Source organism: Hipposideros armiger, unplaced genomic scaffold, assembly GCF_001890085.2.
Source record: "Hipposideros armiger isolate ML-2016 unplaced genomic scaffold, ASM189008v1 scaffold_372, whole genome shotgun sequence".
Taxonomy (NCBI): Eukaryota; Metazoa; Chordata; class Mammalia; order Chiroptera; family Hipposideridae; genus Hipposideros; species Hipposideros armiger.
Genome location: NW_017731722.1, coordinates 198,492 through 213,963, shown reverse-complemented (window position 1 = coordinate 213,963; position 15,472 = coordinate 198,492). Strand labels below are relative to the sequence as shown.

Here is a 15,472-nt window from a genome sequence, read left to right as displayed (position 1 = left end):
TATTACCAAGTATTACTGATGACTTTGTTTCTATTGATTTGAAAATTAAACACATTGGTGTTTTGTTTTTGGAGAACAATTTCCTGTTTATAAACCAGGTATCTCACCAGCAACAAATCCTACATACACCAGAAATATGCAGGCCATGAGAGTACTTAAAAATAAACACAGAATTTCATCAGGATTAAAGCTGATGTTTTGAGGTCCCATTTTGTCTGTGTCCTTTGTCTGTTTTTCTACTGATTCCAAAAATTCAGATGGGCTGATAAAGAGGTGTTATTTACTGGTTCTCCCTAAACCCCAACCATCAAGTTTTTGTGTTGAAGTGTCTTACTGCTTCAGATATGCTGGAAATATTAAAAACTATGTGTTTTCTAAAAAAAAAAAAATAAAAAAAAAATAAACACAGAAATCACAGTTCTCAAATCTGATTCCAAATTTGGCAGTTATAAATACTCACACTTAAAGTGTTCTCTCACCTCTAAGCCAGCAGATATCATACCTATAGAATTAAATGCCATTTATTTTGGAGGTTGGGCAGAATGTGGAGGCCATGCAAAAGCTGGGATTGGTAGTCCAAACCCTTCATTTTACAGATGACGAACTGAGGTTGAGAGAGGTTTCCTAAGATCACACTTCAGAGTCTCATCTCACTTAAGAGACTTTGTAATGTTCCCATTTATTCTTTAATCCAATCTGAGCATTAATGGAACATGATGCACTTTGTATAGAATGCTGAAATTTTCCCCCTGGCAACTTCCAGAATGTTTAACATAAATATTGTGATTTCAAGAAATCAACATTAACATTTCCTATCTGACACTCGGGATGCTTTAATGGATGATTTAAATTTTCTTCAGAACAGAGGGTGTTCACATCCAAATATGATATAAAGCCTGACTAAGGGAAAGTGGCAGCACAGTATGAACCATTAACCTTGGTGTCAAACAGATCTATGCTTGAATCTTGATTTTGTCTCAATAACCTGGAGCTCTTGTGCATATAATTTTCTCTGAGCCTCAGTTTTCCCATCTGTAAAATGGGGGAACGAATGCCTCTTACTTAGGTTGTTATGTAAATTAAAAAGGATACTGTATTTTAAGTATTAAAGCAATCAAAATACACCAAAAAAAAGTGAGTTTCAGTACCCTCTGTGGTTTTCTTAATTATTTTGACCGAAGAGAGAAATAATTAGCTTCACAAGAAGTAGACATCATTTTGACACCACCTATTGCACTTCCAGACTTATCTGTATCATTTGTTTCTCCTGTCATAAATCTCTTAGATTTTAGTAACCATATCCCTTAGCATCTTACTAGAATTTTTTTCCAGACCATGGCAAAAAAGGATAGATAAAATCTTTGATAATACAAAGTCTTTTTAAGTTAAGAAAATCCCTCATTGTCTGGCTCACTACGTTTTTAGCTTCATGGGCACCCTTCCTCTCCTCGCATTGACCATTCCAGTCAGGCCGAGCCGTCTGTTGCTCCCTGACAGTGCCATGCTGCACCACACTCCCATGTATTCACATGCCATTTCCTCCATCTCAAATGGCCTTTTCTTTCTTGCCCATGTGCCAAACGCTTGTGCCTACCCTCTTGTTCTAGTGGTAAGCTCCTTAGAGTCAGGATCCATGCCTCCTTGGCCCAGCGCCTGGAACACTGAGTGCATGAGTACCACACAAATGTTTGTTGCATGAGTGAGTGAGGCAGATGATCAAGCAGGACAATACCATTTTTCTTTAAATTAGATTTCACAGTACTGTAAGGAAATGTATTTGTGCAGTTGTAAGCTGGCTCCCTAAGAAAGATGGAAGCCAGGCTTAGCAAACCTTTGACTGATGGCATTATTGTTCAAGTGTGATTATAGTTTCATGAAGGATCGAATTTGAAGGACAACCCTTATTTGGATATACGTTTTGGAGATTACACCTCTAATATATTATGTGTCAAGAAGTTTGTAAACCTAGATTTATTATTTCTAATGGGAAAACAAGACAGCTCTGTTACTAGCCAAGCGTTTTTGCCATCAGTAAAGTACATTACATGGCACATAGCTGGAGCTTATTAACATATTTTCAAAATAATACTACGTGAGATGATATACTCAAAATCTGTCTGATAATATTTATATCAGGATATCAGTTGTAAAAATTATTTCTGGTTACACTGAAACTAAAAATTGTTAATCTTCCCTATTTTTTTTGTCTCCACTATAGTTCTCTGACACTAGAATTTATTACTTCACACTTTAGCACCTCTAGATCCAGTGAAAGACTCAAAACTAAGTTTTTAAAGTATGAATCCTCTCCTGGAGCTAGAAAAATAACTAAAACTACTCATATAATGATCGGCGAAACCAGGAATAAAAATAATTGTGTGCATACTATCCATTTGTCAATGGGAAAAGTTTCATTTGTGAATTTAAAAAGACAGCAAACTGGAAAATGATAAAAATGCCAATTTATTCAAAACCTAAACTATTCTTTAAAGCTTAACTCATGCCCTATCTCCTTTCTGAGGTTCTCCCTACGCATACCTACCATTGATCAATCGTTTCTTTCTGAATAACTACACACATCATGCCTTTGGGTCTGACTCTTTCATATGCACACATTTGTATTCTCCTAAAGGGCCATGAGCTCTTCAAGGAGAAGTGATTATCTTATAAAAATTCTTTCCTAGCCCCACTGTGCTGTAAACACAGTAAATGCATAATAAAATATTTGGTGATTCTTATTCGTTAACAAATGCCAAATAGGGAATTGCAATCACAATAATTGAGAATGTTTTGGGCTATTATTATTTGTAGTTAAGGAAAACCCCCAAGACAAGAATGTATTCAAGAAGGAGCCAAGTGGATAGTGTTGAGAGTGCAGTAAAGACAGAAGGATAGCATTAGGGACTAATTCTTCATTTGAAAAACAGATTGTCTCCTATTCCCTCGGCAGTCTGCTGCTGAGCATACACAAGATTGGTTCATTCAAATAAGGTCCCTTTAGCTAACCGTGACTCATCTTCGTGATGAAGCTGTGATTCTGGGAAGCAAATGTAATAGTTTTGCTACTCTCACGACACTCAAAAAAGAATAACATAAAACTTTTTAACGACTTCACATTTAGTTTACTGCCATTGTATAGCTCAAACTCTGTATGGACTCAACATCTAACAAAATTTGATAATACAAAGAATTGTCATAGCAGTCCCTTTGAGCAAAGGCCTACTGTAAGTGCTTGGTAGTGAAAGTCTGTAGCTCTATCTCAAGGAAATCCTCCAGATGGTTAAAAAGTCCTTTCCCATATTTCAATATCTCTTACTTCACCGGCCTGCTCCACAAAAACTCACTGTCATGTTCACATGATTGTTGTCAGTTTTATTCACTTCCATATTCTCCGAACAAATGCACAATACGTGAAATGTTGAATTAATGAAAGAAAGTCATTGACCGTATCAGTTCTTTGGCAGGATGGAAGTATAAACCTATGACTTGAACTTCAGATTTGTCTGAGACTGGGGCTAATGATGAAAAGTCATAGGGCCAGTGAAAATTACTGGGTCTTCATTTTCTTTAGCAACAGTTTAGGCAGACTTTATGGTTGACACAGGCTTAGTATTTCAAGGGTATTTTCCATTATGCTATTACTGCCTGGGAAAGGGGCACCTTGCTGGAACTGCCTTCTAAAATTCTGAGCGCCTCAGATGTCTGAGGTAGAGCAAGCGTGTGTATGTATGCATATGAGGGGAGGCGGTCAAAGTGGGTGGATATGAGAGACTGACTACCCAGGAGATTTCGCAAGGAGTCCAGTTTCAAAGATCCCGTCAAGCCTGAAATATGAGTATCTGGTGAATCATATTAATGGTGTATATCACCATTTGGGTTGGCTCAAATGCTGTGACGTCTGTTGAACATGTTCATGTAATATCTATATTACAATGTCTAGTGATAGAGATTTAAGATGCCATGTTTTATAAGAATTGTTGAAAAATCCATTCAACTCTGTTAGAAAACCTAGCTTCAAACACAACTCTGGACTAAAAAGTTGTTTGGGAGCAAAAACAAATAAAGTTAAAAATATTCATTAAGAAAAGAACCAGCACTGCAATGATCTACCTATAGAACCACAAAACAACAAAGCAATTGAAAAGGGAGCCAAAGACCTGAATACTAAAACTCATGGGCAGAGACAGATCCAAGGTTCTATAGAGCCTGAGCTTTCACAATTTAAGGGACCTTCTTTAGAGAAAAAAAAAAAAAAAACAAAACATTGTAAATGCACAATTATGTATAGAGGCCTGGCAAGGGCCTGTGCAAAGTGAAGGACCCTGAAGTTGAAGCCACACGTGTTCCATGACAGAACAGCCTTTGCATTGCCACGGTCAGTCTGCTGATGTAGGACCAACAATATTTATAGGACAGCTTTTTCAGGTAGATCCAAGTCAGGAAAAATAAGAAAAAGTAGGAAGAACAGGAAAAGAGGCCATTGTAGCAGTAACGATGCATAGTAATTAAGCACTGAAGTGGAAACAATAAGCAATAGTAACGCTGACAGCAGAAAAAAAGTTTGGTTTTTTTTTTGTTTTTTTTTGAGGGGAGAGAGGAGAAAAAAAGCTTCATCTTGTGGGAACCAAAGAGCTATTTAAATCGGAGAATCCAGTCTAGGGTCATCACTCTGTCATGCTAAGGTGTATTAACCAGAGGACAGCTATTTTATTGCTAGACAATTGCTTGGATATTGTGGAGCTCGCCCTGAGGAAACCGAGTAAGTGCCTGGGAACGTCTGACCATCTTCCAGGCGCCTGTTCCCCTGTCCCCTCACATTCCTCTCGGCTCACCCCTCCCACCCTGCCACTCCCACGCCCGTGTTTCCACTCAGGTTCAACCCATCAAACAGCACATTTATTTGGATGAAAATTGTATGACAACAGTGATTGCATCAGTAAACTCCATCCGAATGCAGGCATTATGCACTTTCGAATTTGTGACATATACTGTAAGCAATCAGTCAACCAGCTTCAGTCAGGAATGAATTGAAAGTCAAACATTCTGACCAGTTTGGCAACAACTGTGTCCTTTTCTTCTATGAAAACAATGTAGGTTTTAGAGCCATCCTTTTCCCAACACGCTAAGGGAGGAACTGTCTAGATCATGAGTTTCTTGGGGGTAGAGACCAGTCTTATTCATGTTTTACGTTTTAATCTCTGGTCTCTTGCTCCGTGCCTGGCATTAAATGGGTGTTCAAGAAAATGTAAGAAATGAGCATTTCCTATGAACACATTAAATCCTCGGGCAGTAGAAAAGTACATTCAACATGGTGAGGTGCGTGATGTCCACCATATTCTAGATTCCAAAATTACACAGAGTATTTGGAAGGGTGCTGACAACTCAAAGGACAACCATAACACACTTGATGAAGAAAGCCGAGTGCGAGAAGAATGCTTCAGGCCCCGAGTCCTTACCGATTTTGGTCAACATTAGCTAGTCGTGACCCTGGTGTCTGTGACATGACACTTGCCACCACTCTGATGAGAAAGGCAAATGGCCCCAAAGCAAACACTGACAAGACAATTATGAGAAAAAGAAGTTTAAAACTGCAACCAGTATCCATTCAACCTTATGTCCACTGCCACTCACATCTGCACCTGTCATGTTTATATTGACTTGCAGCCAACAAACAAAATGTCTTAAAATCAGGTGTTGTGTCTGTTATTTATGGAGGAAAGTAATTTGATAATACATACCGGGAAACAAATATTTTATACACGTTTTAAAACCTCCCCATTTCAGCTATCTGAAAAATTCAATCCCAGCATGCAGATTCATTAGCCAAAGCCAACAAAACACTTATTGCTGTTGACATTTACAGCTTTACGAAATTTTAACTTTTCAACTGGAATAACTTTTTTTCCGACCCATAATCTCCATTGGCTTTAGAGTTATAATAGTTCCACCCTAACTACAGAAACGACAGGTCCCTTCTATACAACCCACAAAATAGGCATGATGTGAGCTCCCCCTACTGGTACAACACTATTCCCACGTCATGAATCCAGTAAGGGATGGTGGCTCTGAGTTGTAGGGTCAAATAGAATTACAATTTAGGTTTAAAGAGGAGGAAAAGCAAAATAAGTTGTTTAAAAAAACAAACAACAACTAAAAAACAAAATGGAAAAACAACTCTGCTTACTCTAAAACGACCTCTGCGAAATAAATATGCAAAACCCATGTTTATAAATATTGGACAGAGCTTTTCAAGTCCCCACCCAAGGTTGCACAGGCAGAGTGAACTAAATGGCTGTCACTCTCAGGATGCTCTGGTGTGCTCATTTGCATTCAGATAGATCAACAAGCAGAGTTTAATTGCACTGGTGCTTATATATCTCTCTAATAGCATACGTGAAACTTTACCTCTAACAGTACATGTGAAAGGCTGCAGGCTTCAGAGAAATAAAAGAGAACAGCATCAAGGAAGTTGAACAAAATCTATCTGAGGGCCTTGGGGACTTTTTGCATTTGAAAGTGACTTCTCCTATATTTTTATGTGAACTGAGAAACCAAAAGAGGAAGCAGTGAGTTTTAGATTTCAAACCACTCAAATTAGTTGTCTCCAGAGAAGAAAATCCAATGTGAGAATCAATGGCAAATATAAGTAAAGTGTTACTGTGGGGACATTCACACTGACAAAGCAGGAGAAGTGCTACAAAGGTGCTGCTAGTGATAAGCTGTTACAGAAAAAAATATATAATTAAAGAAATGGAACTCCCACTCTTTGAGTCAGCAGAAGGGAGATGTTTCTGTTATTTGCTATATTAGTAATGCTGCAATTTGATTACATCTAATTCTGTTATCGCAATCTGTTACATATCCTACATAGAATATAAATACACAAAGCCATTTAAATGCCAAATTATGGAGCTATTTTTTTTTATATTTTACCTTTACTGCCATTTCAATGGTGATGCTTAAGTGGCATACATTTAAAATGGCAAATGAAAAACGAAAACATCAATATATGCAGCCTTTATTGAAAAGCCATTGGTTGAAAATCCCAAAAGTGCATCAATCTGTTTTTCTCTTGAAGTCTGAGAAAAGTGCCATAGGTGAAGACAACAGGTTCAGTGCATGGGCTTTGGTTTTCTAAAATGAAGCTTTTTATGAAACATTTTCATGTCTTAAAAGTAAACCTATATATACATTCATGTTGAATGTGTATGGAGAATTTGAGCACTCACTGTAAAATAAGGTGACAGGATTACTATCATTTTTCCTTCCCCTTTCCAGATCTTTATTTAAACTGGCATGCAACATATTTGTTCACACCAATGTCAATATGAAACAATGCAAAGTAATTTGAGGAGACATGGGACACCAGTACATCTGTCACCTTCTCACCATCACTGTCGCCTCCACCCTAGCCAGGTCAGGGTTATCTTTACTTGTTCTACTAGAATAAGCCCTATTTACTGGTTTCTTTGCTTCCTCTCTTGTTTCATCTATAATTCATTCTCCACAAAGCTGCCAGGGCAGTCTTTTAAAAATATAAACCAGGTTACATTACTCCCCTTCTAAGGCTTCCCATGACACTACGAATAAAATCCAAACTCCTTACCCTTTCTCCCTTTTCCATTTTCCTCATCAGTCACTGTGCTGAAGCTACACTTACCTTCTTTCTGTTTCCGGATCTCACTAAGTCTCCCTTAGGCCATTGTCATTTGTTCTTCTCTTTGCTCTGAACGCCCTGACTCCGGATCGTTGTGAACCTCTCATATAATCCCGGTGCTGCATTGCAAATCTCAGCCTTCCCACAAAACCCAGTCATTTTGTATTAGGTCACCCTGTTTCACTTAAATAAATTATTATTTAGATGTTCTTGTTTCTTTATTTATTTTTTGTTTATATCTGTTTCTTCTCTTTGGAATTAAGTTTCATGTGAACAGGGCTTTTTTAAAAAATTTTTTTCTATTTCTCTGTATTTCAAGCATCTAAAATATGGCTGGCACAAAGTATAATATTATCGATACCATATAATATTATCAATATTACATAATATTTTCAATACCATATAATATTATCAATATGTTATCAATACCAAGGCTAGGAAAGCAAAGCAATAAGTGCTATATTATCAGTAAATACTAGTGGAATAAATGTTCCGAATTTAAAAAACAAAAAGAAAAACTGTGCATGTGTGTGCATGGAAGTGCACACACAGGAGACTAATAAACCAGTCACATCACACAAAACAAAGTTTCTCTGATTAGTGCAAAATTCCTACTTAACAGCAACACCTTCCTTTTATCAAATTAGTAAATGTTTACTCTATTTTAATATGAAAGATAATTTTTGTTTTAAGTCCCCAACCTTAAAATATATGACAGATAACACATATAACAATGGAGAAAAGAGGAACTTTAGAGCTTCGGGGCCTGGGTTTAAATCCTGGCTGTGCCACCAACTACATGGTCATGGACATGTAACTTAATCTTTGTGTCTTTTATTTTCTTCATTGGAAAATGGAGATGATATGTCTTTCTTGAAGAGTTATGGCAAGGTTTTACTATATGGTTATGAAAAACCTGACACATAGTAGGTACTCATTATAAGTGTCTTAATAAAAGACAGTATAAATTAGTTTTCAGAGTGTTATACTGAGATTATCAATTATTGGAGAAGATCAGCTGTATGAAATTAGTGATTCATGGAAATATATAGATGTAAGTTAGCAGTGGTGTGTCTTTACCAGTGTTTTTATAATTCCCTGATTTGACAGCAGCATACCTAAAAGTAACACACTCTCTGAAGCACTTTTCCATCTATTCCTTTCCATTCCCAGTAACCTCAGGGAGTATTATGCAGCTATTGCATTTTTCTTTTGCTTGGTCTTGTCCCAGAGGTAAAAAATTAGAAACTTTGTCAAAAGGAATGCTCTCTCAGCATTATCAGTAAATACTGTGTGCTAGAAATGTCAGAAATAGTACTTTTTAATTCTCAGATATTTAGAGCTAAAAACCACTTAGAAAAAGTTAGAAAAATATCTCCGAATTTAGAAAATTTAAGTCTTTGTTGAAACAAATGCATTATTCAGTGTAACAGAATCTTTTTCATAAATTCATTCAGCCAATCCTTTGGAGTTCACTAAAATGGGCTTCGCCTTCTATCATCTTTTGCAGGTGCAGGAAGGGGCACCTGTCCCAGTTCGCAATGCAGTGGCAGCTACAAGATGTGCTCAGCAGATGAAGCCTTTAACTGTTGGTTAAAAAAATGGTTGAGGGCCAGCCGAGTGGCTCAGTTGGTTAAGAGCTCGCTCAAGAGTTTGAGCTCTGAGCAACAGGGTCCCTGGTTTGATTCACGGCCCAAGCTGAGCTGCCACTGAGCTGCCAACAGGTGGCAGGATGGCTCAGCTAAAAAAAAAAAATGGTTGAGTAGAGCTAAGAGGTTCTGAATCTGAATCTTTTTCCCTTGCCAGACATCGAAAATGTTTGTGTTCTATGCTACCCATCTTTATCTTCTTGACCTGTTCTCCTCTCCCCTCAGGTATTGTCCCTACAGAGAGAGGGATCAGGGGAGAGTTCCATGAATGCCTATGTTGTCAGGTAATGACAGCCTCAAAACTCTTTTGTAACTTTTTTTAAACTTACACATAGTGCCCAACATATATTCAAGACTTACCCAGAATTATATGATAACAAGTGCCAAAAGAACTTGCAATATAGGTCTATTAAAGACTTTTCTTAGAATATATTGCTTTCCTATAGAAATTCCCAAAAGATTTGCCTTAAGACAGCTAAGTATTCAGTCGTCGGGAAAGTCATAACACATTTTTGCATTGAAAAACATAGAAAAATATGTCATGACTTTAACGACGACCCAATATTTGTGAAAAAGACTGAGAAACGAGAATGATTTCAAAGTGATGAAATACATTTCTATATGGATTTATTTTCTACATTTCCAGCTTGGGGCTTAAGTATCCTTAGTCTAAGGTTCAGGAAGAGACTCAAGCAGTTACAATCAGTAGACCATTCCTCAGGTCTTCAACACAGGGCAATAGAGAGAAGACCACTGTTAAGACTGCAGGAGCCAGAAGACAAACAGATGGGTTGGAGCAGAGTTTCGCAAAGTGGGCACCATAGGTTACTAAGTCCTTTGAATTTTAATATCTTTGTTGAAGAAAAATGTTTCATGGTCAGGTGCCATTTAAACAAAATTGAACATGCCTCTTTATTGTAAGACTTCTCAGACTTTCATATGTGACTAAAGTGACCCATCATCCCAGTTTTTGCAGGACTGAAAAATGTCCTGGGACACAGGATTTTCAGTGCTAATGCTGGAAAAGTCTTGGGCAAATTAGAACAAATTGGTCACCCTGTCTATGACTCTTCAAAAGGGGTCAAAATATGCAGTATTTCTCAATCTCACTTAACTGGATATCCTCTGGTATAATAGCATTTGGAGACATTTGAGTTCCACAAAACACATTTTCCAAAGTGCTGGGGTACAGGCAGGTTGTCAGATCTCCTACTCAGAAGACTGAAATATTTTATTTCAAACTTTGTCTTATCTGGGAAGAAGAAACACTGTTTTTCCTAATGAAATATCCTCTGGCACCACTAAATGCTATTTTAGATGGTTGAGAAAAATGGAAGTGGGGTAGAGTTAGGAAGAACATATACATCTGAAACACTTTTTTTTCTGGATTTTCTTCTCAAAACATATATAGTATGTGTTGGGGGTATAGAAACAATTGGAGGGGGGAAATGCATTAAATGAGTAAATACTGTATATGTTAATATGGAAAGACATGTTAAGAGTTGAAACAGATAAAAATTAATACAGCCTACCCAAGCCTGAAGCTTTGTAATATCCCGCCTTTTATGTTTTTTACTTGGAGACTAAAATTCTTTTTCTACAAAATGTTGAACACTACTGCTTTCTCTTTTGTTCTTCTGACATTTTGCATTGAGAAGCCCTGTTCTCTCTCACCGGGCTGCTCTCCTATCCTGTTTCTCCAAACTCTTTTTATCCCCCATAAATGTCTTCTTTGATATCTGAACATGGAATTTCCCACATTGCTCCAGTTTCATTTATGGGGGAAGTAATGAGAAAGAAGACCATGGAGATGTGGGTAAGAGCTGTGACTCAGAGTTTGTGGAAGAAACAGAATCACTCTGCAGATTTCCTGAGGAATGACATCTCTTACGGCATCTCTGATGTCTTCACTAAGTGAGTCAAGGGCTATAGTTGGTGGTGACTGGAGAGTAGAAGAGTGGCCTCCATGTTCACATATGCATCAATGAATTGCTAATGCAATCAACGCCCTGTCAGTTCATTCATCCATCCATTAATTTCACAAATACTTATCAAGCACAGGCACAGTTCTATGAAATTCTGCTGGTTGCATCTTTACTTTCAGTCAGGTGACAGTGAGGTGACTTGCTTTATCATTTCCTCGAGAACCTCCATGGTATCACATAGAGGCTCCATTTTTCTCCTCCGTGTAAACTATTCCGTATATCATAAGTTGGCAGCCGAAGCTCACAAAGTTCTACTCTCTTATTTCACTTATTAAGAAATTTTCCACACGTAAGAGACTAACATCCAGTGTTTTATTTTCCAAGTAACACTCTTTTATGGCTAAAGTACATTTTATGTGGAGTAATCATTGTAATTCCTTGAAAACTCAGAAAAGACAGGCTTTTTTCACTAGTTCAATGTAAAATTAAATGAAGGCATCAAATGGATTTCCAAATGATTCTATTCTCTGGTGGAAGTCATTTGGTATTTTAATAAGTAATTTGGATGTGGGATAAAGTATTCACATAGGGTAAAATTACCTCAATTGCCTACAAACTAACTAACCAGAACCCAAAAATAACTTCACATTTTTTCTCTGCACACCACTTTCAGGAGAAAGGAAAATCACAAGTGAACATATTTATATATTATTATCAGATGTCATGTGCTTCAAAAACAAGACTGACTTTTATTCTAACGATGATGGGCAGCCATTGGGTTGTAAGCAGGGAAATGATAAGTTCAGATAAGCATATTATATAAATCATTCTGACTGTACAAGTAAGGACAAAATAGGACAAGGCTAGAAACACAGAGACCTGTTAGGAGGCTTTTTTTTCTAACATTTTACGAGATGACTAGGGATTGAAATAGGGGATTGATGGACGGTCTGGAGGTGGAGATCTGAGGACTATTCACAATAGAAAATCCACAGAGTGTGCTGATTTATAGGATTGGACTGGCTTTATAACTCTGCCACATTCTATTTCCAAGCAGGGCTTGCATAGAGGAGCTCTCTCTTCATGAGAGGCCAATGGAGATTCCTGAATCAACACCTGACCATGGTTGGACAGCATGGAACTCAAAGCAGTGAGGGTGTGAGCTTCCAGAACACAGCCATTTAACATCACCCCGCTATTTCAGTTGCAGTGTAATAACTCTACTACTAATTTCGTTTTTTTCCTCTAAACTGCCAGCTGTGTTTCTCTTTAATTATATTTAAAAATAACACCTACTTCAAAGATAACCACATTCAAACTGCTATTATGGTTGTCTTTTGAGTAACTGAATAAAATCCTCAACATTGTAAACTCTCTAACCCTCAAGGATTATATCTCAGACTGCATCACAAAGCTCAGAGGGGTCAGGAAAGATGATACCATACAGCTCAACATGTATTTTCACAAAGTTTCCACCACTATCACTGAAATCAATGCATCAGAAATTCTACTTGCCAAAGGTCGTGTTTTTCTATTAGTGCTACAGTCTCTAGAGAAGACGGTCAGGGTATCTTAAAAATGATTCTCACCCTAATTCAATGCTTACAAGATCATGCAAGGTTTCTTAATTTAGCCAGGACCAGATAAGTGTAGAGCACACTTATTTTGTGTAGATGCTATCATAGAAAAGAGCCCTCTCTCTAACTGATTCCACTAATAATGATAGTTCTGTTTATGGCCTTCACCAAAAGAAGGTAATGACAGAATAGTCACCCAGTCAGCCAAGCTACAGGATTAAGGAGAAAAGCAGCTGGGAAATGAGAGAAAATGGGGAAAGATTAAGTTTATAAGAAATATTATTTAATTAGGAATAGATCCAGTTTAAATGATCCATCTGCAGAACAGGCTTTTGGAAGCATCAGTGCAATCTTATTAAATATCCAGTTCATTCCCCTTTTATTCTTCTGAGAGAGAGAGAGAGAGAGAGAGAGAGAGAGAGAGAGAGAGAGAGAGAGAGCAGCACAGAATACAAAACTAAAAGATTTTTCAGAACCAGTTTACTAACTGACAGAAACTGGAATAATTCTTTTGGTTTGACTCACTGAGCCAGGATGCTAACATTATTTAAACATATTGTTTTCTATTTATTCCTGGATTTTTTTAATCCCAAAGCTATAACAAGTGTGTAATTTACCAGAGAAAATGAAATTGCACTTCGTTAAGTACACACTGAAAATCATATGTTACAATATGGATTGTACATTTAGTACTGTAAAAAAAATGCTACATTTTCAACCAAATTTGAAACAAATTAAATACAATTTGGCATGTACTACAGCATCCAGAGAGATTCTTGTGTATTAAATACTGTCTGGAAACAAGTTGAAATTTTCTGCTTACTTATCAGAACAGGAGAAGGAGATCTTAAATAAAACCTCAAATACAAAAATTACTTAAGAGAAAAAAAATGGATTGACTACAGTTAAATCTACGATATCTATTCAATAAAGAACCACACAGACAATGTCCCTTGGATGGGCAGCAGGCTGGTTGGTATATGTAAGATAGACAAGGAAGACTCTAGAGCAGTGGTTCTCAACCTTTCACAGGGGTCGCCTAAGACCATTGGAAAACAACATATTTTCGATGGTCTTAGGAACCGAGACACCGCTCCTCTATCCATCTCCAGGCCCACATGCAGATACACCCATATACGAGTACCCGGAGACCCCTGTGAAAGGGTCGTCAACCCCCAAAGGGGTCACGACCCACAGGTTGAGAACCGCTGCTCTAGAGGATATCCCATAAACACCTTAACATCAACAACCACCAGACAAAAGAAACTTTTTTTTGTCTTTTATATTGCAGAAGTCTTCCCCACTCTCTTCCTGACTATAACACTGCATTCTCAATGTAGCAGCCTGAGTGATCTTGTAATATCATTAGTCAGATCACAACATGCTCCTCTGCTCCAGGCCCTCGAGGGCTCCCAGTTCACTCACAGGAAGAGCCAAATCCCGTGGGCGTGTCTGAAGGGTTACCCTCACTTCTTTTCCTCATCTCCAAGTGCGCTCTCACTCACTTTAGCCCAGCCAACATCCCTAATCTTCGTGGAACACCCCAGTTATGCACCTGCTTCCAAGCTTTTGCATTTGCAGTTCTGCAATGTCCTTCCCTCACTTACCTGTAAGGTAGCCCATTTGCTTCCTCCTTATCTTTCTCCAGGCCTTCCTGAGCACCCCAAACAAATTAGGAACCCCATCCCTCACCTTTCCTTGCCCCACTTTTTCCATCCTACATAGCACTCATTACCATCTGATAGTCTATATTTCTCCTTGTTTATTTCTTTACTGTTGGGTTACTGTACAAGAAATAAGCTCTACCAGAGCAGAAATTTTGTCTATTTTGTTCCTTCTTTCAAATTTTATAGACTGCAGAGGATGCCATGGGGCAATGTCAACACTTTCCTCTTGTCAGCTGCGAGGAGCGTTGCACACAGACAGCTCACAGCTCAGTCCTTGTCCAGGTCTAGTCTGCAGCTGAAGAGAGCCTCCTGGCCCAAGGTAACTCTCCCTTTTTACAGTTGCCAACATCAATGGTGGGTGGAAAGGCACAGCCCTGTCATCCCAATTCGTGTAATTCATAGGAACCATCCCATCTTGAGAGCTCCATGCAGAATTGCTGTGGCCCTTTTAAACTGCACCATTTCAACTTCTCCCTCTGCCCAACCCTACGTTCTTCCCTTGCACAGATGCCGATTCTGAAAGCACTACTCAATAAACTTGCAATGCACAGATCCTAATCTCAAAGTCTGCTACCTGGAAAACCCTGCCAGGATCATAGATGAAGAAACTAAAAACAGAGAGTCTAAGTAACGTGCCCATGGTCGTACTGCTAGTAAGTGGGGGAGCCAGGATCAAACCCACAGAGTTTAGCTCTAGAGCCTGTGTTTTTAACCACTATTTCCTACTGCTAAACACATAACCATATTTTTTCCTAAGAATTTAAAGTATATTAAATACTTTAGAGCAAATACTTATAAAAGAACAGGAACGAGGTTAGGGATGGGGGTTGAAAGAGTAAATTAAGAGGATAGGTGGTAATTGTTAAGTTCTATGAACTGAGAATTATGATTAACCTAGATAACAGACAACAAAAACCCATAGGGTTTGAGTTCTACCTCGAATAGAACTGATGACTTCAGAAATAAAAGTGTGAGTAGGAAAGGAGTAAGGAGATGG

At 38.0% G+C, this 15,472-nt stretch overlaps 1 protein-coding gene across 2 annotated transcripts in view; it reads right to left on the bottom strand.

Annotated features, from left to right (window-relative positions):
* TMEFF2 (transmembrane protein with EGF like and two follistatin like domains 2) overlaps positions 1 to 15,472 on the bottom strand; it is a 235,552-nt gene that overhangs the window by 197,024 nt on the left and 23,056 nt on the right. The window lies entirely within an intron of this gene.